The sequence below is a fragment of the Gorilla gorilla genome, chromosome 12 (assembly GCF_029281585.2).
Source record: "Gorilla gorilla gorilla isolate KB3781 chromosome 12, NHGRI_mGorGor1-v2.1_pri, whole genome shotgun sequence".
Taxonomy (NCBI): Eukaryota; Metazoa; Chordata; class Mammalia; order Primates; family Hominidae; genus Gorilla; species Gorilla gorilla.
In genome coordinates this window covers 132,472,969-132,495,352 of record NC_073236.2, presented here as the reverse complement: position 1 = coordinate 132,495,352, position 22,384 = coordinate 132,472,969, and the positions used below count along the sequence as shown (strand labels likewise).

At 39.6% G+C, this 22,384-nt stretch overlaps 1 protein-coding gene across 4 annotated transcripts in view; it reads left to right on the top strand.

Annotated features, from left to right (window-relative positions):
* Window positions 1–11,912, top strand: part of RNF144A (ring finger protein 144A) — a 535,340-nt gene extending 523,428 nt beyond the window's left edge. For 2 of the 4 annotated variants that reach the window (XR_008677172.2, XR_008677176.2), the window contains 3 exons: window positions 6,916–6,992; window positions 8,086–8,925; window positions 9,082–9,215. The gene's annotated coding sequence lies outside the window, so the exon portion shown is untranslated. Of the gene's footprint in view, window positions 1–6,915; window positions 6,993–8,085; window positions 8,926–9,081; window positions 9,216–10,018 lie in introns of those variants that run through there. The other 2 variants (XR_008677175.2, XR_010130072.1) reach the window with 2 other exon arrangements.
* Window positions 11,913–22,384: the final 10,472 nt, after the last annotated feature.

Genomic DNA, 22,384 nt, shown 5'->3' with positions numbered 1-22,384 from the left:
TGATTGTGTGTCTGTTGCTTTAGTCTCAGGAGCCTAATCAGCCAGCCATGAACTCATGGTTGTAGGGTTACAGCATTCCTATGACTTTTAAAGTCCTAAGATTGGTTCAGTCAACAACCCAAAAGGACTAATCATAGTGTGAAATATCTACTTCCTGTGAACTGTACATTGTCATATTTCCACTTTAGTGCTGGAGAGTGCTAAAAAAAGCCATGTTAGTGCTAAAGAAAATACCTTCTTCTTCATGTCAGTAGGGAAAGTTTGAAAATTAGCCTTGTTTTCTACCAGCAAACTCTATTCATTTGTTCTTTCATTATATCCTATTACTGAAATTCTGCTGGGTGCCACCACTGTACTAGGCATGAGGAATACAGTGGTTAGGAAGATCCTGTCCCTCTCCCAAGGAGTTCCTAGATAGGTATGGAAGGATGACGAGAAATAAATAGCTACCGCTATTATGAGTGGCATGGTAAGCACAGGGTGCTGGGAAAATTCATAGCAGTGAGTTCCTCCCAAATCTAGGAGTCAGAGAAAATTTTCCGGGTGATTGATATCTGTCTCGAGACTAAGAGGATGAAGATGTCTTTGTTTTACATCTGAAAATTTATGTCAATTTTATCAGCTGATTTGAATTTTTGAATGAGGATTGCAACTAGAATAGATTGTTGGTTTTTACATTAACTCTTCCTCTAATAAAGTTGCCATTTTTGTCCCATCACAAAGAATGTATATTAAGTAACATTATATGATTTTTTAAAAAATCATATATGATTAAGTAACATTATACAACTTTTTGTTCAAGAAAGGACAAAAACATCACTGGCGAAACTAAGCATCTGGTTCATCTGATGTCATTAGACACTAGGGCCTGCAGATAAGAAAATGATGATGAAGAAATGGCAGAATTTCCCCTTGATGGTGGGAGGCCTGGTCAAGGCCAGGAAGACCACTATGTGGGGACTGTGTGGAAGAGACCTTCAATACTCTGACTCACTCCCCAACTAACGTAACTACTGCTGACTGCTGGCACCATATTTTAATCAAACTTTTTCAAGATTCATCCATCCATTCATTCAAAAATATTTTTAATGAAATATTTCAATAACAACTGAAAGTGAAATGGCCCTTTAAATGGAAGAGCTCATTTTTTTGTGAGTGAAGCAAACAGGAGAGTCATTCCCATCAGGGTGTCAGGACCATTCATGGTTGGCATATGTCAAGTGTTGATACTCAAAGGTGGGCAGAACTAACTCAACCTGAGAAAACAGAAAAAAGTTCCAGATTCAGGCAGGTGGGGAAGAGAAAGAAGAGCATTCTGTCTGGTCCGTTTAGGTTAAGCCAAGTGAAAGGACAGGATGTGCTTTAGAAAGAGCGAGCAGCTTGGTTTCTTTAAAACATTAACGTTCTGGGAATAAGGATGGAAGGATAGTTTGAACAGAATGTGAGGACATTTTTTCACTTTTGGGGATTTTATGCTTTGATCAATTTGGAATTACTAAAGGACTTTGACCAAGGCAGTGATTCAATTAGTTTGTCACGTAGAAGATTCTTCTGCCAATACAACGGTGAAGGGCTGACCACAAAGACAATAGAGACGAATGTGTATGCATATGTTGGGGTAGGTGGAGAATAAAATTCGATTGCCCTGTTGAGAGATAGTGCATTGAAAGGATGTATTGAAGGCAATTTTGGGAATTAAAATGTTCAACATTATTTGACCAGTGAAATGTGGAGGTGAGCATGAGGAATCAAGAATTATTATAATTTTCTCATAGAATACATGTTATGGCACAGGGGAAGCCAAGAGAAGCATGCTTAGGGGAATATGTCATGAGATACAATAATCTTAGGTGATGGGCTTCTTGATGTGCCTCGGCTTTCATCATGTATTTCTTATTTCCTTCACTCAGAAGCTGTAATTTATGCAAGCTTCGACTGACTGTAATTCACTTACTGCTCAATGAATATTCCTCTGACTGATCTGTAAAAGGCTATTTTGTCCAAAAGCTGTGTCTGGGACAAATGTGATAATGTCAAGGGATTTCATTCTGGACAAATGCATAAGAAAAAAATTTTAAAAGCTGAACACGCCAAATTTCTTATGATAAAACATTTCTTTAAAAAATAGGAGAAAAAAGTACAACGGCTTTAGAAATACCAGGTGAGGGATGTGTGAACTGATGAGTCTGTGGCTGTCACTTGCCCGTTATCACACGGTAAAGTGTCAGCAATGCCTCCACACCAAGTTAGACAAAGAGAGCCTTTAGAACCTATTCTAATTACTCTAGAGATGCCCACAGAAGGCTGACTCTGCACTCTGTTGATTTATTTGAGTAAAAAAATTAAGTGGTTCAGACATAGGATGGATATATAAGATCAGTCTGGGATTAGCTCACTGCACTGTATTCCTTTTCCTGTGTTCATGGGTCATTTGAGCCAGTGGAGCTCTGTCTATAAGAAGACCTTTGTGCCTAGGGCTGAAGCATGGGGAAGTATAGCACGTTCTCCTGTTTTCAATCATTGTGTCCCATCTTAACTGCAGAATGAGTGTTGGAAAGAAATTCTGACTTTGAATTTATCACAAAACACCCTTCAGTGTAGGATCCCAAATACTCTCTGAATGATTAAATAAATAAGTGAATGGATATCTTTCCTCCTGGAATGAAAATGGTATTTAAAGTAGACCTGGGTTTACCTCCCAGCTCTGATCTTGATTAGGTGTAAAACCAGGTGCAACCTATTTGACCCATCTTAGCCCCAACTTCCTCCCTTACCTGAGAAACAGGTAGAGATACCCATTTCATACAGTAGTACATAAGGAGCAGAGGTAATATAAGCAATGGGCTTTACTCATTGTTTCAACAGTTGGCTTTCAATGCATGGTAGGTCTTACTAGGGTTATAAAGATTCTTTGCCAAGTGTCTGATTCTCTAAGCTTGATATGGTTTGGCTGTGTCCCCATCCAAATCTCACCTTGAATTGTAATAATCCTCATGTAGGAAGGGTGGTGCTAGGTGGAGATAATTGAATCATGGGGGCAATTTCCCCCATACTGTTCTCATGGTAGTGATTAAGTCTCACAAGATCTGATGGTTTTATAAATGGGAATTCCCCTACCCAAGCTTCTTGCCTACCACCATGTAGGACGTACCTTGCTCTTCTGCCATGATTGTGAGGCCTCCCCAGCCATGTGGAACTGTGAGTCAGTTAAAACTCTTTCCTTTACACGGAGCTTGCAGTGAGCTGAGATTGTGCCACTGTACTCCAGCCTGGGCGACAGAGCAAGACTCTGTCTCAAACAAAACAAAACAAACAAACAAAAAACCAAAAACTCTTTCCTTTATAAGTTACCTAGTCTAGGGTATGTCTTTATTAGCAGCATGAAAACAGACTAATACAAAGCTCTATCATATACCCACCTTGTCAAAAAACAGGAGGAGATGGGAAGAGGGTGAAAATTTTTAAAGGTAAGAATATTGAAGGAGAACCATGGCTGAGAATACATGCTGAGGGAATCTAGAATATTCAAAAGAGAATTGGCACTAGGGATACATGTATCATAGCACTCCTTTCATGGTTTATCCCAGAAATAAAAGCTTTTTTGGATAAAGGATTATTTGTACAACCATTGATGAGGAGAGGAGCTGACAACAGACTGGAGCGTAGGTAATGTGACACTTCCTCGTGCCAAACTTTCAACACAGCTTGTTGTGGTTCAGCAGCATCAGTGGGATTTATTGGTTTGTTTAAAGTGATGAAAGTTTTCTCAATAGGCAATGATAAACAAAGGAGATTGTTACAATAAGAATAATTTTGGAGTTCTAAATCAGATATAATTTCACCAGAGAGAATGAAAGTATGGAATTTTACAAGTTGTGTGTGTGTGTGTGTGTGTTTACACCATTATGCTGTGGTCAGGCAGCTGCTTTTCCTTCTTTTTAATTAGCATTTTAAGAAACATTTCACATTCATTGTTTGTTTTTATATACTCTAGTTTTCTTTTTTTTTTGTAATCATTAGAGTCTCTGTTTTATGTGTATTTCACACACACACAAAAACACACACACAAACACACTCTTTCAAAACCCCAAAATGGTATTTTTTTATTGCCCTATGTCTCTAAGTTAAAGGAAGCTAACATTTTCACCTCTCCTTGTTTCAAGTAATATTGTTTATCAGCACTGAACTTTTCCTTTCTCAAGATGCCTGTGTTTGACTGTGAGTTTGATGATCATTCCCCCACATGCCTATGTGAAACCTATAATTAAAGACATTTTATGAAAGATACTGTAGTTGTCACTAAGCTAAAAGACCTTGCTTTCAAGTGGTGAAGCTGAGGCTCCAACTGCTTAAGTTAAAATATTGGTTATATAATTGACACACGTGCTTGTCAACTAAATGATTTCTTTTGTTTTCTCTTCAATATTAAATATTTAGCAGAAAGAGATAAGTGCAAATAAGCAAGTGTATAACACGATCAGTGTTTTGTTTTATTTCCTTTTTAATCTTTGATTTTTGAAGATCTTAATTCAACAATTAAAGGGCACTTAGTGCCACCACTATCCTCCATCTCACTCCCTCATGGAGCAACTACAGACTTTAATTTCTTTTAGTCCAAGTAAGATAGCTGTAGAACAGGGAAACTTTAATATGCATAAAGGCTGAAGGGTACTAGAGCTTAATTTCTTACTCACATAAGGTATAAAAGAGGTGTTCCTGTTGGTGGGCATCCCTCTTCCAAGCAGGGATGCAAGGTGCAGTTTTTTTCTTTTCTTTTCTTTTCTTCCTATTTTTTTTTTCTTGAGACAGAGTCTTGCTCTGTTGCCCAGGCTGGAGTGCAGTGGTGCGATCTCTGCTCACTGCAACCTTCGCCTCGTGGGTTCAAGCGATTCTTCTGCCTCAGCCTCTGGGACCACAGGCACATACCACCATGTCCAGCTAATTTTTGTATTTTTATTAGAGATGGGGTTTCACCGTGTTAGCCAGGATGGTCTCGATCTCCTGAACTTGTGATCCTCCTTGGCCTCCCAAAGTGCTGGGATTCCAGGCATGAGCCACTGTGCCTGGCCCAGCTTTTTTCATATTGAGTAGAAGCCCAGGTAGAAGAGAAACTCGTGGAAGATGGCTAGAGCAGAGCTTATGGGCCAAGCTGGAATCTGTAAAACAGTATACAGCTATTTTGCTCATAGTTTATGGGCTAGAACTCTGTTACATGGACACACCTAACTGCAAGAGATCCTGGAAAATGAAGACCAAGCATGCATGTGTGTACACAAGAATGCATGCACAGAAATGGAATCACACTCTTCCCATATTTTGCTGTGCATTGCTTTTACCATATCAGCCCATACAGCTCTATTGCATTATTCTTAGGGTTTGTATAGTGTTTTGATAGAAGAATCTTTTATGTTTTATTTAACCAGTTTATAAGCCCTCATTTTTAAAACCACACTAACTTTCACAACAGAGTAAAAACCTTGCTTATTAATTCTATGAAATGACGTGTTTTGAGATTTGAATTTTGTTGGTAATTAAGCCTTTATCACACCAAGCACCACTTTTCATCTAAATTTTAAGGAATGTTTGCACGAATCTCTTTCCAAATTCGTTGCGCAGTTAGGTGCTTTCTTAGAAGAAATATCATCCACAGACAATAATTTAACAATTTTATTCATGAGAATGGGGATCCCCCAAGCACTCAGTTTGTCTGTCCTATTTCCCACTCTTCTTGACTAGTTAGCTGTTGCCCTAGGCTGTGGATGTAAGCAAAGTATGCTTATTTGGGGCCAACATATACAAGATCGGCTGCAAACTTCAAGCTGTCTTCCCCTGTCATGGTGATCAAGGATGTCTCACGTTGAAGTGGTAGATGCACTAGATCAGAGCGATAAGAATCATTGAATTACTACGTGGAGGGCTACCCTGAAAAATTGCCAAGAACTGCAGTGGAATTTTCATGACTAAGAAATGCAAACCATTATTGTATCAACCTTCTAAGACATAGGTGTTATTACCAGAGCATATTCTAGCCTAAGAAAATGCTTATGCAGTATTATTTATAATATTAATCATATTACTTTACATTATTATATTAATTTACATGTTTTGATGGATTTATAGCTTGCATAAGGCTTTCCTAATCATTAGCTTAGGAAATAATTTATGACTTGTACAACAATGCAACTGTGGGTACAGACAGTTGTGAGATGTGTTCTACTCAACATTTATGAATTTATGCTATTTTACTTTTGAGTTTGCATATCTTCTTTTAATAACATGTTTCTGCTTTTGTGTATGTCTTCTATCCTATTGCAACTTTTCATGTTATGTGATTTTAGTAGGCAACATTCAAATTTAGTTTTACCTGTAATAGCAAAAGTGAATTGTCTCAGAATGAGAACCTGAGAACCACCTTTCTAAATAAGCTATTTTACTCTTAGTCCATAGAATTTGAAGCCTTTGTTTTCTATCAGAAATATTATCTCAGTAATACTTCAAATTGCTTCCTGTCTATTTTTATTTTTTTTAAGACAGAGTTTCCGTCTGTCTGTCACCCAGGCTGGAGTGCAGTGGCTCGATCTCAGCTCACTGCAACCTCTGCCCCATAGGTTGAAGTGATTCTCCTTCCTCAGCCTCCCAAGTAGTGGTGACTACAGGTGCATGCCACCACACCTGGCTATTTTTTGTATTTTTAGTAGAGAAGGGGCTTCTCCATGTCGGCAAGGCTGGTCTCGAGCCCCTGACCTCAAGTGATCTGCCTGCCTTTGCTTCCCAAAGTGCTAGGATTACAGGTGTGAGCCACCGCACCCAGCCTCTGTCTGTCTAGTTTTAAGAGTGGTCCTGTGGCAATCCTTAGCTTCTCTATGTGTTTTTAAACTTAATTCCATCTTGTCTCTCTTTACTTCCTATCTATAGAACACTTCACTCTGTCTCGATTACTACATGGTGAATTGAAGTTCCAGTAGAGAGGGAGTTGAGCTGATACTGAGGAGGTATCTATGCCAATACTGCCCGGTACTAACTTGGTGTCCATTTTAGCAGAAGGCAAGTCACTGCATTCCTTTTTTCAATCAGTAAAATTATAAGGCTGGATTTGATTACCAATTAAGATTTTTCTGTATACCAAATTATCTGGTCTTTGGAGAATGAAAAGCTGTTCAAATCTTATAATCAAGCGGCAAAGAAGTACTAGGTAACATATTTTCAGTATATGCTATGAGCCAGTTCACAATGCCATGCACTTCACTATATCATCTCATTAAACAAATTTGTGAGATTCTCTTACAATTTCTGTTTCATACATGGGAACTGAGGCATAGAGAGTACCATGCTCAGGGTCGTGGAAGGAGTAACCACTGAAACCGGCAGTTGCATCTGAGTGTATCTGACTCCTGGATCTCAGGTCTTCTACAAGCAAACAGGAGTAGTTGCTACATAGGCCTTCAGAAAATTAACACAATAAATAATAGGTGCTGTAGTTTGTACCAGAAGCCAGGCACATTTCTGCCCTTGGTTGCAGCCTCTTCTGCCCAGACATTGTCGGTCCATACTTCCACAACCTGTCGTCTCATGGTTAAGGAATCCCTCAGGAGCAGCAGCCCCTGCAGCTTCTGGGCTGTCTAGCCACCCTTCTGTAGATTCCATGGGTGGGGAATGGATCTAGACAGCCTATTAGTCACAGCACAACAGGCAGCATGAGCTTCTTGTTGCATCGGTTCCATATGTCCCCAAGGTAGGCCCAGGTGATTGCCATGTACAATGGGGTCTGCATCACAGCTGAGGAACATGGGGTGCCAAACCCCTAACCTTAATGGGGCTGCTAGCAAACCTGCCCAAACTTTGTTTCTGAAGGAGACACTATCCTTATTATCTTGATCACAAAACAAGTCCGCCCGTTGCCCTTAAGGGAGACACTAGCTTCTAATGCTGCTAGATAAATGTAGTCTGAGATGCAGAGACACCATAGAGAACTGCATCCTGACAATTCCTAAAGGTGAAAATGTGGCCAGAAGCAAACTCTATTCATATACGTGTCCATCTGGTGGGCTTCCATAGCATTTGCCTTGCTCAGACTTCTCTTCACAGCCAAGAAGGATGATACAACGTAGAGCATGGAGTGTGGATGAGAAGTCCCCACAAGTTCCCCAGAAGGCTATTTTTCTCTGGAGCAGATAGTCTGAGTGTAGATTGGTATAATCCATTTGGAAAACATTTTGGTAATATGAAGAAAAAGACATGTAAGTACATTGATACACATTCAATGGAAATTACAGGTCTTGGAATCAATTCCCAAAGGCATAATTCAAAACTCTTGGGAAGACCCACAAAAATAGATCCTTTATGTAGCAAAAAGGTGATCATAACTTAAGAATAGGAGAATAGATATGATATAGTGTACTTTCTTGATGAATTATTATCTTTTTACTTAAAATGATGGCTATGGACTCCAATAATAAGAAAAATGTCTATGACATAATGTTATATGAAAAACTGGGTTTAAACTGTGTATATAATATGAGTACAAATGTGGTAAGACACTCACTCCTAAGGGGAAAAGGTTTGAAGAAAATTCATTAACTCATAAGCATTTGTTAAATTAGACTGAGAGAATGAAGAATGACTTTTTTTCTCTTTTTATAATTCCCTGCTAACTTTAGACACATAGTTAGATTTTATAGGGAAAAATATGTATAAGGCTAAAAAGAAAAAAAAAATCATAGTGATGTATTAAAGTCCTCTCTAGACCTAAATCAGAAACCACCAAGCATTTTTCTTCTTTTTAATGTTGTCTTTTCATTTATTAGGTTTATTAATTAAAATCTCTCCATTAAACCTATTTGTCTGCCCAGCATAAAACAGCATCCGGGCCTCTAAAGAGAAGTCATGGGACAAACTACCTGCCCAGGGCTCACTGTTGTGGCAAAGGTACCCTTCCTCGGACAGGATTCCATTTTTTGTCTCCTGGATCTTTCCTCTTTTTTTTCTTTCTTTCTTTCTTTCTTTCTTTATTTATTTATTTATTTATTTATTTATTTATTTATTTATTTATTTACTGAGACAGGGTCTCGTTCTGTCCCCCAGGCTGGTGTGCAGTGACGCGATCTCGGCTCACTGCAAGCTCCGCCTCCCAGATTCTCGCCATTCTCCTGCTTCCGCCCCCGTAGTAGCTGGGACTACAGGCGCCCGCCACCACGCCCGGCTAATTTTTTGTATTTTTTTTTTTTAGTGGAGACGGAGTTTCACTGTGTCAGCCAGGATGGCTTCGATCTCCTAACTTCCTGGTCCTCCCCCCTCAGCCTCCCAAAGTGTTGGGATTACAGGCGTGAGCCTCCGTGCCAGGCCGATCTTTCTTTTCTCTACAGGAATACCTTTAGGAATAAAATGCAAATTTGCGTGGGTATTGCAAGGTCCTTAGAAGTTAGTATTGACTCCTTCATAATCCTCTCGCCCCACCCATCATTAATAGAGCCTTCCATTAACAGCATCTCCCCGCCTAAGCATGCTGGGTCCCACCTCGCGACCACCCCTTACTCTAACTGGACCCACACAGAAATTTTTCAAGCTCCTGGAATGTTCCAGGGTCTCTGGCTTCCGAATCTATCACCTACAGTTCTATCTGCCCAGAACTCTCTGCCTCCCCAATTCACTCTCACCAAACTAGCTGTTTCCTGATTAAAATTGCTTTCTTCATGACAAAACCCTGTACTCCAGATCCCCCAGTCTGGATCAGGCACCCCTGCTGGGTCTCCTCCCTAGGAACCTTCGCCTTAGTCCCTGCCGTTACCTGAGTCTCATCGCCCTCATGGTGCTCTCAGATGCTCCCTCCACAGTCTGGGAGGTTTTCACTGGGGACTATCCTGGAAAAGGCGTAACATGTGATTCTAAGAGGTGACAGTGAGCACCCACATGTCATCTCAAACTGCTGAGAACAGGGAAGGCAGGTGAAGGTCCCGCTTCTATTGTTTTGTAACAACATAAAAGCACAGTTTATTTCCTACATAAATTTTATTTTCTAAAGAGGCCTGATCTTGGGTACTGAGATGTGAGATGGACTTCACGGAGAGCTGGCTGCATCACGAGCCCCAAAGGGTAAGAATCAGGCCTGGGACAGAGCACTCACACACATACCGTGTGCTCACAGGTAAGGGCAGGGGTGCGCAGCAAAGAAAGCTTTACATGGCTCGCATGTAACCTGACTTGTATCTCTGCTTTCACAGAATGAGGCATAAAACTACCAGCTAGGCACTCGCCTTCCTTTCTATTTAAATTTGCTCTATTGGAATGCGTTTCTATGTCTCATCTAAGTTATTGTCTCATAGTGCTTGGATAAACTTTGTTTTCCATTATCTTCCTAAAAATAAACTTCTTGAAATACTGTGTGTTAAATCATCTCAACTTACATCTGAGGTAATCAGGCTTTTGGTAAATTCATGAAGTATTTGTTCCAAGTGTTGGAAATTCACCCTTGAAGTCTCATCTCTGAGTGAAATGTCTGCCTTAGAGAATAACAATGATCACAGCACCCCAGGACTTCTCCTGTGTCAGTGGTTCTCCTCCCTCACCATCTAAGGGGAGGGGCAGAGAAACACCTGCTCTCTCATGGCAGCTCCACACCCCTCCCCACATCTGACTTCCTCCTTGGTGGAGAATTACTGACCATTCCTGTTAAGAATACAGCACATCTGACAAATAGATTGAATTGAAAAATGTATAAAATCATCTAATTGTTAATTGGAGAACTAGGTAAAATCCTTAATATGTAGAGAAATTTAAACATACTTTTATAGGTTTATATGTATTTGGACAAAGATTTTTTTTGTTTTTCTCCAGGCTAAAACACCCATAACCATCATCTTCAGTGAGGAGAAAAGACAGATATTTTAAAAAAATTTGTGTGATGAGAACTTATTTATTCAAATATTGTTTTTTTCTTATTTTCAATATTCATTTTTTCCCTAAATACCCATCACTGTATACATCTACTTCTTGGAATTTGCAAGGGAACCAGTCAACAGATTTTTCAAGCCTTATAAGTTTATCTGCCTGAGAAGTTCACCAGCTACATAACATCCTGGACTCTGGAGCCCAAGAGATGTGTAGTTTCCATTTTGGAGCCATTTTCTTTAATAAATAAGTAGTGAGGCTGCCATTCTTGTCAAAGTTGAGGACCACAACCCTACTCATGAAACTGAAAGATTGTTTGTTATGAGGAGTTCTGTTTGAGCCATACAAGCAATATATCCTTTTTTAAGAAATGTATCCGGAATCTTAGGTGTTCATTGCTCCAAGCCATGTGCAGAATAAAAAGAAAACAAAAAACAAAAAACAAGAAGTGTGAATATTTTTGACCAATACAGTGATTACACTCCATTCCTCAAAAGATTGCCTACAAATGTGTCTAAGCTAGAAATCATCTACAGTCAATACTACGGGGTGGATCAATGGTGATTTCATCAGCACCAGCCCAGCTGCTCCATGACAGAGAGGCCTGCATGCCGCCCTCCATCTTCCACCTGTCCACGGCTGACACACGGTGGGAAAGGGTTTTGCTGACATTGGTGATCTGAGCTGAAAAAGTGAAGCCACCTTTTGGCATATAATTCATATTGGTTTTTCAATCATTTGTGTCTGTGTGTTTTCTTTTTGTTGCATTTTTTTTCCCTTCTTAAGAAATTCGTCATGTGGTATTGAAGGTGACCTGACTATGGCAAAGAGCATGTTCTGTGTGGTTTGCCTTTCCACCCACGCACAACACACTTTGCAGACTTGACAGGGATGGATCAGCCCCACAGAAGAGAAAACAGAAAACCAAAAAATACCCCTCCTCTGAAAAATACCCCCGGTGTGAAACTCTTTCTGAGAAAGACTGGCCCTTTTCTTTAATGTAAAAAAAAATATATAACAAAAATAGATTTCTTCTCAAGACTCTTGTTTATTCAGATGATATCAATTCTGTTTCCAGCACAACATGTTGTAGCTGCTACTCAGAGATTTTTAGAAAGTCAGATCAATGCGACTGCAATGGGTTTTTGCCGTGAGTGAGCTGTGCTTCTCACTTGCTTACTAGAAGGTAAATGCATAATTATACAGCACACTCACGGAACAGCAGTGAACTTTATGGGCGTATTTCTAAAACAGTCTGTTTACATCAACGGTGCTATACAAGTAACAAATAATAATAACAGTGTGAAGAAAATTAGCTCCTTAGGATGCATAACAGTTAATATGTAGTTCTGTATAATTAATATCCTGCAATTTAATGTGTTACTCATTTTCTTTTTTCCCCTCCCCTTTACTAGGAAGAAAGAAACAGAATTTGTTTAATTAAATATGGCATTTTCACAGTAGTATCAAGCCATAATATATCAGGCTGAATTAATCTGATTTCCTACCCCATCAACTTGACATTGGGCATCAGTTTATGCCCGACTTCCACTATACCCACTTAGAATATGTGAATGTTGTCACCTCCTCATTGTTATTTTTATCTCCATGCCTAACAAATGTGTAGAGAGTTCTCTCCACTTTCAAATAATTGTATATACATTTAATCAGTGGTTTTCAACGGGGGCCAATTTTGCTCTTCCAGGGGACATTTGGCAAAGTCTGGAGACATCTTTGGCTGCTATAACTAGGGAAGGAGGGAGTTCTATTAGCGTCTGGTGGGGAAAGGCCAGGGACCCCTGCCACTCCCAGGCACACCTCCACAGAAAATATTCAGCTCAGAGTGTCAGTAGCATTGAGGTTGAGATCCCCTGCATTAGCTCCTTGATCTTTAAAACCATCCTCCAAGGTAGGGATTGTTATCAGTCTCCTCATTTTATGCATGAAATAAAACAAAACAAAACTTAGGCCCAGATGAACCAAGAGATTTGTATCCAGGATAATCACAGGGCACAAAGTGAAGGACTTGGGTCTTGAATTCAGGACTCGAGTCTAAATCCTTCCACACTTGCCCCAGCCTTTTTTTTTTTTTTTTTTTCTTGCATTAGTCCTGCTTGCATAAGGCACTTTTGTTTACTGTAGCTGGCAACATATGTGCTCTACAGAAGTGTGTGGGGGCACATGTATTTTCCTGACATTCACACTCTTATTCTAGCAAACAGTTCCTAGGAGGCAAACAAGTCTGACTTGAGGCAAAATTGTGAGAAAAAGCCAAGCCCATCTTTGCGCTTGTGTCCTCCTGTGTTTGTCAGTGCTGCCCCCAACGAAGTGGCCACCCTAGAGAATCCAATGCTGTGTGTTCTCATTCTTTCCTGGCCAGGGATACTTAACCCCACCCATCAATGCATCTCACTTGTAAAATGTATACCAGACCCATATTGCAGCTAATCAACGAGCCAGGCGGAAAGATGGTATGCTCAGAATGTGGGCATTTCCTGGTAAGCAGGAAAGGCTTCCTGGCCTCTTCAAAGCAGATCAGATTCCCATCTAAGCCTGTCCTCTTTTCTGAGGTGTCAGGGCCACGCACGTTGTGGCTTTTCAATGGAAACATGGTGCCTGTGAGATTCAGGAAGGCGTTTTCCTACTGCCAAATGAGCTCTCCATGCTCCCCAAAACGACACTCACGAAAAGCTGCCCAAAGCTAGGGATACAGAGGAGAGGGCTACTTGCTAGAGTGACTTCTCACAAACCATTTTTCCACAAGACAAAAGAGCAGAGAGATTCAGTTGTGTGTTCATCCTGTGGTCTACAATAACAGCAGCCCCTCCACCGTCAGCACCGCCCATGCTATCATGCCTCTGCCTTCTCTCTAGAGCAGTGCACTCCCGGAACACACCGGGAAGAAGCCCTTCCTCTAAACTATCTAGCTGTCACTGTCACCACTTAATAAACAGTTAAAATGCAGTGACTCAGATTGCAGGTGTCAGTTTGGCCTGGGTGATTGTCAAACGGATCCATCCCAGCTAATTTAGGTCTTCTGTGGCTCTACTCAGGATGCCTAAAGGCAGGCCTGATGCCAACACACCCTGGCAAATTCCAGGAGCAAGGGGGGCAAGAAAAGTGCATGGAGAGTGCATCTGGGCATGGTGGCATCCAGGTGTGAGTGACGTGGAAGAAAGACTTGGGAAGGAGGAGCCTCGCGCTCTCAGTCAGTGAGTAATTTATGGTCTGTGCTCCAAAAACAGCAGCAGTCCCCCTTCTCCTACAACCTCTGGAGGCAGAACCCCTGGCTCTGCCATGTCAGGTCTCTCCACACCTGCTGTGACGAGCAGGAGAGAAGAGAGTGTTTGTCACTCAAGGGAGTTCTTCATGAACGGCTCGCACTTGCCGTCGTGAGCCAGCTGGTCCCATCACTCCTTGTACAAGGGGCTTCTCTCCTACGCTCACTTAATTCAGTCAAAAAGCATCCATGTGTGGTTCTGGGCCACATTCTATCATCCAGAGTGGCTCATTAAGTATGCCCAAGTGGGGTGAAGAGTGTCTGCAAGTAATTTTGTAAATTTTAACAAACTTAACAAGAAACAGTCTAAAGCATTCAAAACACAAAATCGACCAAGTACCTGCTACAGGCCAGGCACTGTGCTGGGCTCTGAGGCTGCTCCAGCATAATCCTTGAGCTCAGGAGTTTCAGAGGAAGCAACCAGTTGCCAAATAACTCTATGTACATAATAAGAAGATACATGGGATTCTTAAGAAGAGAAAGAATTTCTATCACTGAATACTGGAGACAGGAGATTTGGAGTTGGTAACAGAGAGTATAAACCACAAAGTGCACATGACTTACTGACTTCAAGGTGTGTGGCCAGCCACAGGTATTCTTGACATCCTTAGCATGGAACATTTTGGAAACATTGTGCTTATTATCCCCATCACCAGCCTTTGCATTGATGTTTATTTCTTAATTCCACATTTATTCGTCTTTCCACATTTATTTATCTTTCCACATTTATTCATCTTTCCACATTTATTCATCAAGCTTATTCATATTTCTAGCCTATTTTAGGGCAAAACATTACCTTGAATTTTGTATTTCACGGATGTTCCGATCTGGGTTTTTTTCGGTTCTTTAGACCCGATTGAAATACTATCTCCTCCAGGAAGTTCCCACTGAATGCTTCCGGGATCCAATAACCTACACAGAGTGCCCACTCTTTATTTGCAGGTTTTTAACTCACACATCACTTTTTATTTTTTATCATACGAATTAGGTTTACTGTTGTGCGAATTGCTTTATCCAGTTCACATTCTTACAATCATGAGAAGAATATGTATATCCAGAAAAATGCTAAACATGTACAAGTTAGTCTTTGGATTCATTGTGACTGAAATCTTACCAGCGCTTTCCATGATCCCTGTACAACACTGCCCTTCCTCCATCCCCACGAAAGTCAGGCCCTTCCCACCATGTGCTGGCATAGAATCCTGAATATGTCCCTTCCAGAGCCCTTAGAAATGACACTGCCACTTGTATTTTTGTGGTTCTCTTTCTCTCTGATGAAACTTGAGTCCTAAAGAACAGAGACTGAATCTTGTTTGCGCCGCATCTTGTTTAGGCCCAGATAAACAGGAGGAACTTAGTGTTCATGTTGACTGCATGTAGGTTTCTGTATGTGGGCATCTGCATGTGGGCATCTGCAAGTGTGTATCTGCATGTGGGCATCTGCGTGTGGGCATCTGCAAGTGTGTGTCATCTGCATGTGGGCATCTGCAAGTGTGTATCTGCATGTGGGTATCTGCACGTGGGTATCCATGTGTGGGCATCTGCATGTGGGCATCTGTATTCTGCATGTGAGTATCTGCATGTAGGTATCTGCATGTGGGCATCTGTGTGTAGGTGTCTGTATGTGGGTATCTGCATGTGGGCATCTGCATGTGGGTATCTGCATGTGGGTATCTGCTTGTGGACATTAGCATGTGGGCAGCTGCATGTGGATATCTGCTTCTAGGTATCTGCATGCAGGTGTCTGTTACTCACGTGGGCAGTAGCTCTGAGGAGCCAGCACAAAGTCCTGAGGCTGGAAGCCTGGGACATCCCACTATTTATGTCATACAGATAAGTAGTAATATGCTCGAAACAAATCGTTCGAATCATTCATCACACTGGAAACGTCTTACTATGAGTAAATTCCACCTGTACATAAACAATTTTTGTTTTGTTCTTTAACCCAAACTTATGGACTGACCTTCAAGTGGCAATCTGAGTTTTAACTTTGAACTGTCTCTCATTAGGTGTTGAAAGCCAGCTGAGCAATTAGCATTTGAGGAAGTTAGTGTCAGATGTGACCCATGGATGCCTGTGTCCAGAGCTTCGAAATCCTGTCTTCTTATTAGGCTAAACCCTTGGATAACACACAGACCTTATTAGTGAGCCTCACTAAACTATCATCCCTGAGTTACCTCTGAAACTCATGATGGCTACATTTTTTTAGAATATTTTTGTAAATAATTACCATATAGAATACATATCTGTCTGTGTTATACAGTTTCATGATAGGCATCTCCGTTGTAACCAAGAAAGGTAGTATAACATGGCTCGGAACAACGGATCACTGTTTTGGATCCCATGCCCATGGGTACTTCCTCTTTGACTAGCTGTGCATGAACTTGACTAGGCACTTACCCGTGCAAAGCTTCTGTGCCTTCTTTGTCCAAAAATGATAATAAGAATTATCTCTGTGGTTGTGAAACTGAGTAAAATTAATATATAAAATGGCATACATGGCCAGGACATAATTAAAAATCACTTTTTATTATGCTTTTGTTCAATGTCAATGTACATTATCCTTTTAGTCACTGTTTAGTAACAGATAATAAAGTAAAATGAAAAATGCCAGTTTTTCTTTTGGCTGCTATGAAGCTCAGAGCAAATGTTTAATCCTTAGTCACAGCAGTTATCTGAATCTGGATGTTCATTATATGGCTTTTCTCTTCCTCTCACGTTATTTTTGTTTTTATTTGACATTTGGATTTCTGAAGTCCATATTTTATCCAAACAACACATTTTCAGAGTAGATGAGATAGGTTCTATAAATAAGTAAATACATAATTTTTATTTATATAAACAGAAAATATAGGCTCCCTGTCATGTAGGACTTACAATATTGTTAGGTTAGGAAAATACACATAAAGTAAAATTATAGATGTCTGTGTGTACACGCACACACACACACACACAAATGCAGAGTGCTGTGACTGTAGCTTTCACAGCTGGCTCTCCGAAAACAACAACGAAACCCCTCATTTGTAGGGTTTGCCAATTTCCACGGTGTCAATATTCTTACCATGGCTAATTTTAAGCTCCCACTCATTTAAGAACTGGCTCATACAATTCCGAAAGTACGAGTTGGCTCTGCAGAAAGATGCTGAAGTGGCCTAGTCTCAAAGTGGGAACTCAATTCAGAAAAGAAGGGCTACACGTCTGTGGACCAAGAGAGTCTAAGAAAGTCTTGGGGAGCATAGACAACCTGAGGTGCATCTTAACAGACTCATACCATTTGGAAATGAATAAAGACAGGTGAAAAAGTTCTAGCACCTGTGTGTAGCCAGCTCACTCATTCATTGTGTATCATTGCTTTGTTTATTCAAACCATTTTTTAAAAATTATGACCAGACACCACGCACTGGCCATAGAGTTTTAAAACGTGGAATTTTAATCCCCGCCCTCAAGGACAGAAGGCCAGAGAGATGTAAAGTGTAAAGTAATGTGGAAACAAGGGGAGAGCCACATGACACTCTCCAGGTGATATCCGAGGAGAGTGGTTAACCTGCCTGGTAGGGAAGGGCAGGGAGGTTTGTGAGGTTGTGACGGAGGCTGAGAGGCAGGCAGGCGAAGCGCATTCCAGCTGGAGAATCTTTGAGTGAAATAAAAAGTAGAGGACGCATGGAGTGTGGACAGCTCCAATCACGGCCCTGTTGTGACATGACATGCATGCTAGGCACAGGCAGGAGCAAGAAATGTGTCAGGGACGCGGGAGATGCAGATTCTGAAGGATCTCAGGGCCCTGGAAAAGAGCATGTCGTTTCAGCAAGTCTCGACGCACCACTGCTGCGATTGTGCAGTGATCAGAATTGCATTTTAGATAAGCCACGTGAATGGATTTGCTGTCCGTGTTGCCTTTGAATGGCTGAGCGCAGAGGTTATGAGACCCCTGTAAAGGCCATTTCCAGCGTCCAGGCAAGAGTTGGTGAGAGCTCAAACAGAGTAACAGAATCAGGGATGGAGAGGAATCTACAAACTGTGCAGTTCATAACTTGTCTCTCAGTTTGACCTTTTTACTCAGCTTATACTGTAAGCCAAGCAATATCATTATCTATAAATTTAGGTTTACATTTTAAAAGAAAACAACATGATTTTTTATTAGCTAGTTTTGAACAATCTTGTTTTGTTAACTTTCTGTTTATTCATGCAACAGACTTTCTGACAGATACATTAACCTGGAAGGCATTTTACATACATCGTATTCCTGTTTTGATACAACCTATAATAATAATTTTCAAATTTTCTTTTACATTAAAAATAACACATTTGTTACTAGATGAGTTTTATGTCAGTTGGGTGAGATAATAATTCAAAATTTTACTGAATTTTTTTGTTTGCGACAGTTTGGCTCTGTCACCCAGGCTGGAGAGCCTGGCATGATCTTGGCTCACTGCAACCTCTGCCTCCTGGGTTCAAGCGATTCTCATGCTTCAGCCACCCGAGGAGCTGGGATTACAGGTATTCACCACCACACCCGGCTAATTTTTGTATTTTTTTGTAGAAATGAGGTTTCATCATGTTGACTAAGCTGGTCTCGAACTCCTAGCCTCCTGTGATCCACCCTCCTTGGCCTCTCAAAGTGCTGGGATTATAGGCATGTGCCTCTGCACCTGGCCTCATGTATTTCTTTATAACAATGCAAGAACAGCCTAAAGCGAGTTCTCTTTGGAGGTAGTTTGCATGTTACATTTTAATGCTAATAATGAACATCTTGCATATACCTTGATCCCATATTTTGAAGTGTTTCCATAGGAAAGATTTTTATGAACATTTATTAGGTCAAAAGATATGCACATTTTTGTGGTTTTATTTTATCTTTCATGAGGAATGTTACCTGCACTCAATATACACCAACATCTTTGGAGTTTTGGCTTATTTTAGATCTTTGAGCAGATTCAGTTAACTCATTTATTTTATTGTGTTTTGTTTTAGGAGACACTGGTTAGAGTCTGGCCAAATTCCAGTAAAATAGGAAAATATCAAATCTGAGACAGAAGAGAGTCAGCGTCAAGATCCCACATTAATCTACTTATTCCATCTGCAAGGGGCCATTGGGCACTTGGGGCCTTGACAGTGCTTGGCCCAGTCGGTGCTCAATAACTATGCATTACATTAAAGATAAATGAGAAATCTGAGTTGTACCCCAGCTAAAACCAAAAGGTGATGGAATACACAGTGGCTCCAGGAAGTCTGGAGTTATTAGTTGACAGCAGTTCTGCTCCTACAGGTATTTTCTGGGTAGACCCAAAGGCTGGGTAATCTGAATGGGCATCTGGCCACAGCTCTGAAGCACTGAAGTGTGAAGGTCGAAGCCCATTTAGATCAAGTCACAATGAGCTCACAATTCCATATATCCATGATACATTGTCTGTAAGCAGAGGGAAAATGTATATCCTGCATTAGAACATGTGATGAATCCATCCTACTGTTCATGAGCCAATAGCACCTGTTTTAGGCTTTTTGTTTTGAAATAATTACAAATTCACAGGAAGTTGAAAACTTACTATAAGAGTGATCCTATGTACCTCTCATTCAATGATTTTTCCCAGTGCTTACATTCTTACATAATTATGGTACAACGCCAAACACAGGATCTGACATATCTACCATGTATGTATATAGTTCTGCTACTTTATCACATGTCAATTTGTGCAATCATCACTGCAGTTAAGATAGAGAACTATCCCATCACCACTGAGATCTTTCTATGCTGCTTTTTAATAGTCACATTCCCTCACCCAACCCACCAACATACACTATCTCTAAACCCTGGCAACAACTAATGTTTCCCATATCCATAATTTTGTCATTGTGAGAATGTTATATACATAGAATTATATAGTGTGTGACTTTTGAGATTTACTTTTTAACCTCAGCATAAGGCCCCTGAGATCTGTCCAAGTTGATGCATGTATACATAATTACTTCACCTTTGTATTCCTAAGTAGTATTTCATGGTATGCTTGGTAAACTATGGTAAACAAAATACCACATTTTGTTTAACCATTCAGATTTCTCATTTATTTTTAATGTAATCAAAGGACATTGGGGATGTTTTTTAGTTTGGGCTATTACAGACTAAAGTGAAGGACTTTTGAGCTGTTTCTCAGTTTGGACTATTACAGAAAAAGCTGCTGTGGACAATCTTGTTCAGATTTTTGTGCCAAAATAAGTTTTCCTTTCTCAAGAATAAATACCCATGAGTGCAACTGCTGAGTCAAATGGTAATTGCATGTTTGGTGTTATTTTTAAAAAGCTAATTTTTTATCTGGAGTTACTGCATCATTTTACATTCCTACCAGCCATGTAGGAAACATTCTGTTTCTCTATATCCTTATCAGCACTTGGTATTATCACCCTTTTTAATTTTATGTGTTTTAATAGGTGTGTAATAATATCATGGTCTTGGTTTGCATTTGTCTAATGGCGATTGTTCAGAAGATGTTCTAAAGATCATCTTTTCATATGCTTATCTGCCATCCTTATACTCCCTTCAATGACAGATACCTTCATATTTCTTGCCCATTTTCTCCCTGGATTGCTTGTTTTTTTTTTTTTTTTTTTTTTTGCCATTGTGTTTTGAGAGTTCCTAATATATTCTTGATATGATTGCCTTTGTCAAATATGTGGCTTTCACACATTTTCACCCAGTCTGTAGCTTTCCTTTTTATCTTCTTTACAGGATCTTTCACCGAAAAGATAATTTTGATTTTGATAAAGTCAAACTATTTTCTCTTTTATGGATCACGCATTTGGTGTCATGTCTAAGAATGCTTCACCATGCTGTAAATCTTGAAGATTTTTCCTACGTTACCTTTTAAAAGATTTGTAGTTTTATAATTAACATTTAAATTTATGATCCATTTTAAGTTAATTATAGTAGGTTATAAGGTTTAAATCAAGGTTTAGTTTTTAACCTATAGATGTTCAATTGCTCCAGCACCATTTATTGCAAAGACTATTCTTCCTCCATTGAATTCTTTTTACCTTCATCAAAAATTAGTTGGCCATACTTGTGAAAACCTACTTTTAAATTCTCTATTCAGTTTCATTGATCTTTGTTCCATTATACTCCATCAATACCACACAGTTTTGGTTAGTGTACCTTGATAAATCTTGAAAATTTGAAAAGCGCTTTCTCCAACTTTATTCTTCTCTTTCAGAATTATTTTAGCTATTCTAGTGCCTTTGTAGTTCCATATAAGTTTTGGAATAATCACCTCTATGTCAACAAAAAATCTTGCTTGAATTATGATAGGAATTACATTAAATTGGTGTGTCAATTTGAGGAGATTTGACAATTCACTATGTTAAGGTTTCCAATTCATGAATGTCGTATGTCTCTTCATTTATTTAGGTATTTTTATTTCTTTAATTAGAATTTTGTAGTTTTAGCACATAATTTCTTTGCATATTTTGTTAGATTGACACCTGAGTATTTTATCATCTTTGAGTAATTGTAAGCAGTATTGCAATTTTAATTTTCACAATTTCATTGCTAGTATGTAGCAATACAATTAATTTTTGTATGTTGACTTTATATCATGTGACATTGCTGAAATCACATATTAGTTTTAATGGTTTTTACAGATTACTTGGATTTTCTCTGTAGACCATACTGTCAAGTGCAAATAAAATCAGTTTTGTTTCATCATTTCTAGTCTATATGCCTTTTATCTCTTTCTTGCCTTATTTCACTAGCTAGGGTTTCCAGTACCATGTTGAATAGCAGTGGTGAGGGTGGACATCCTTTGCGCTTTTGTAGTCTTAGGGGCAAAATATTCAGTCTTTCATCATTTAGGTATAATGTTTGCCATAGGTTTTTGTTGATGCTCTTTAGCCAGTGGAGAAATTGTCCTCTATTTCTAGTTTTCTCAAACTTAGAAACTTAAAAAAAAAATGAATGATTATTCATTAGGAAAATGCTCCTTCTGCATCCTTTGATTTAATCATCTGATTTCTCTTCTATAGTTAACATTAACTACATTAACTGATTTTCAAAAGTATTGAATACACTTTCCATCCCTGGAATGAGTCTCACTTAGCTATGTTTTTAGTTTTTTAAAATATATTGTGAAATTCTATTTGCTAATATTTTGTTAAGAGTTTTTGCATCAAAGAAACTGTCATCAGAGTGAACAGACAACCTACAGAAGGAAAGAAAAAATTTGCAATCTATCC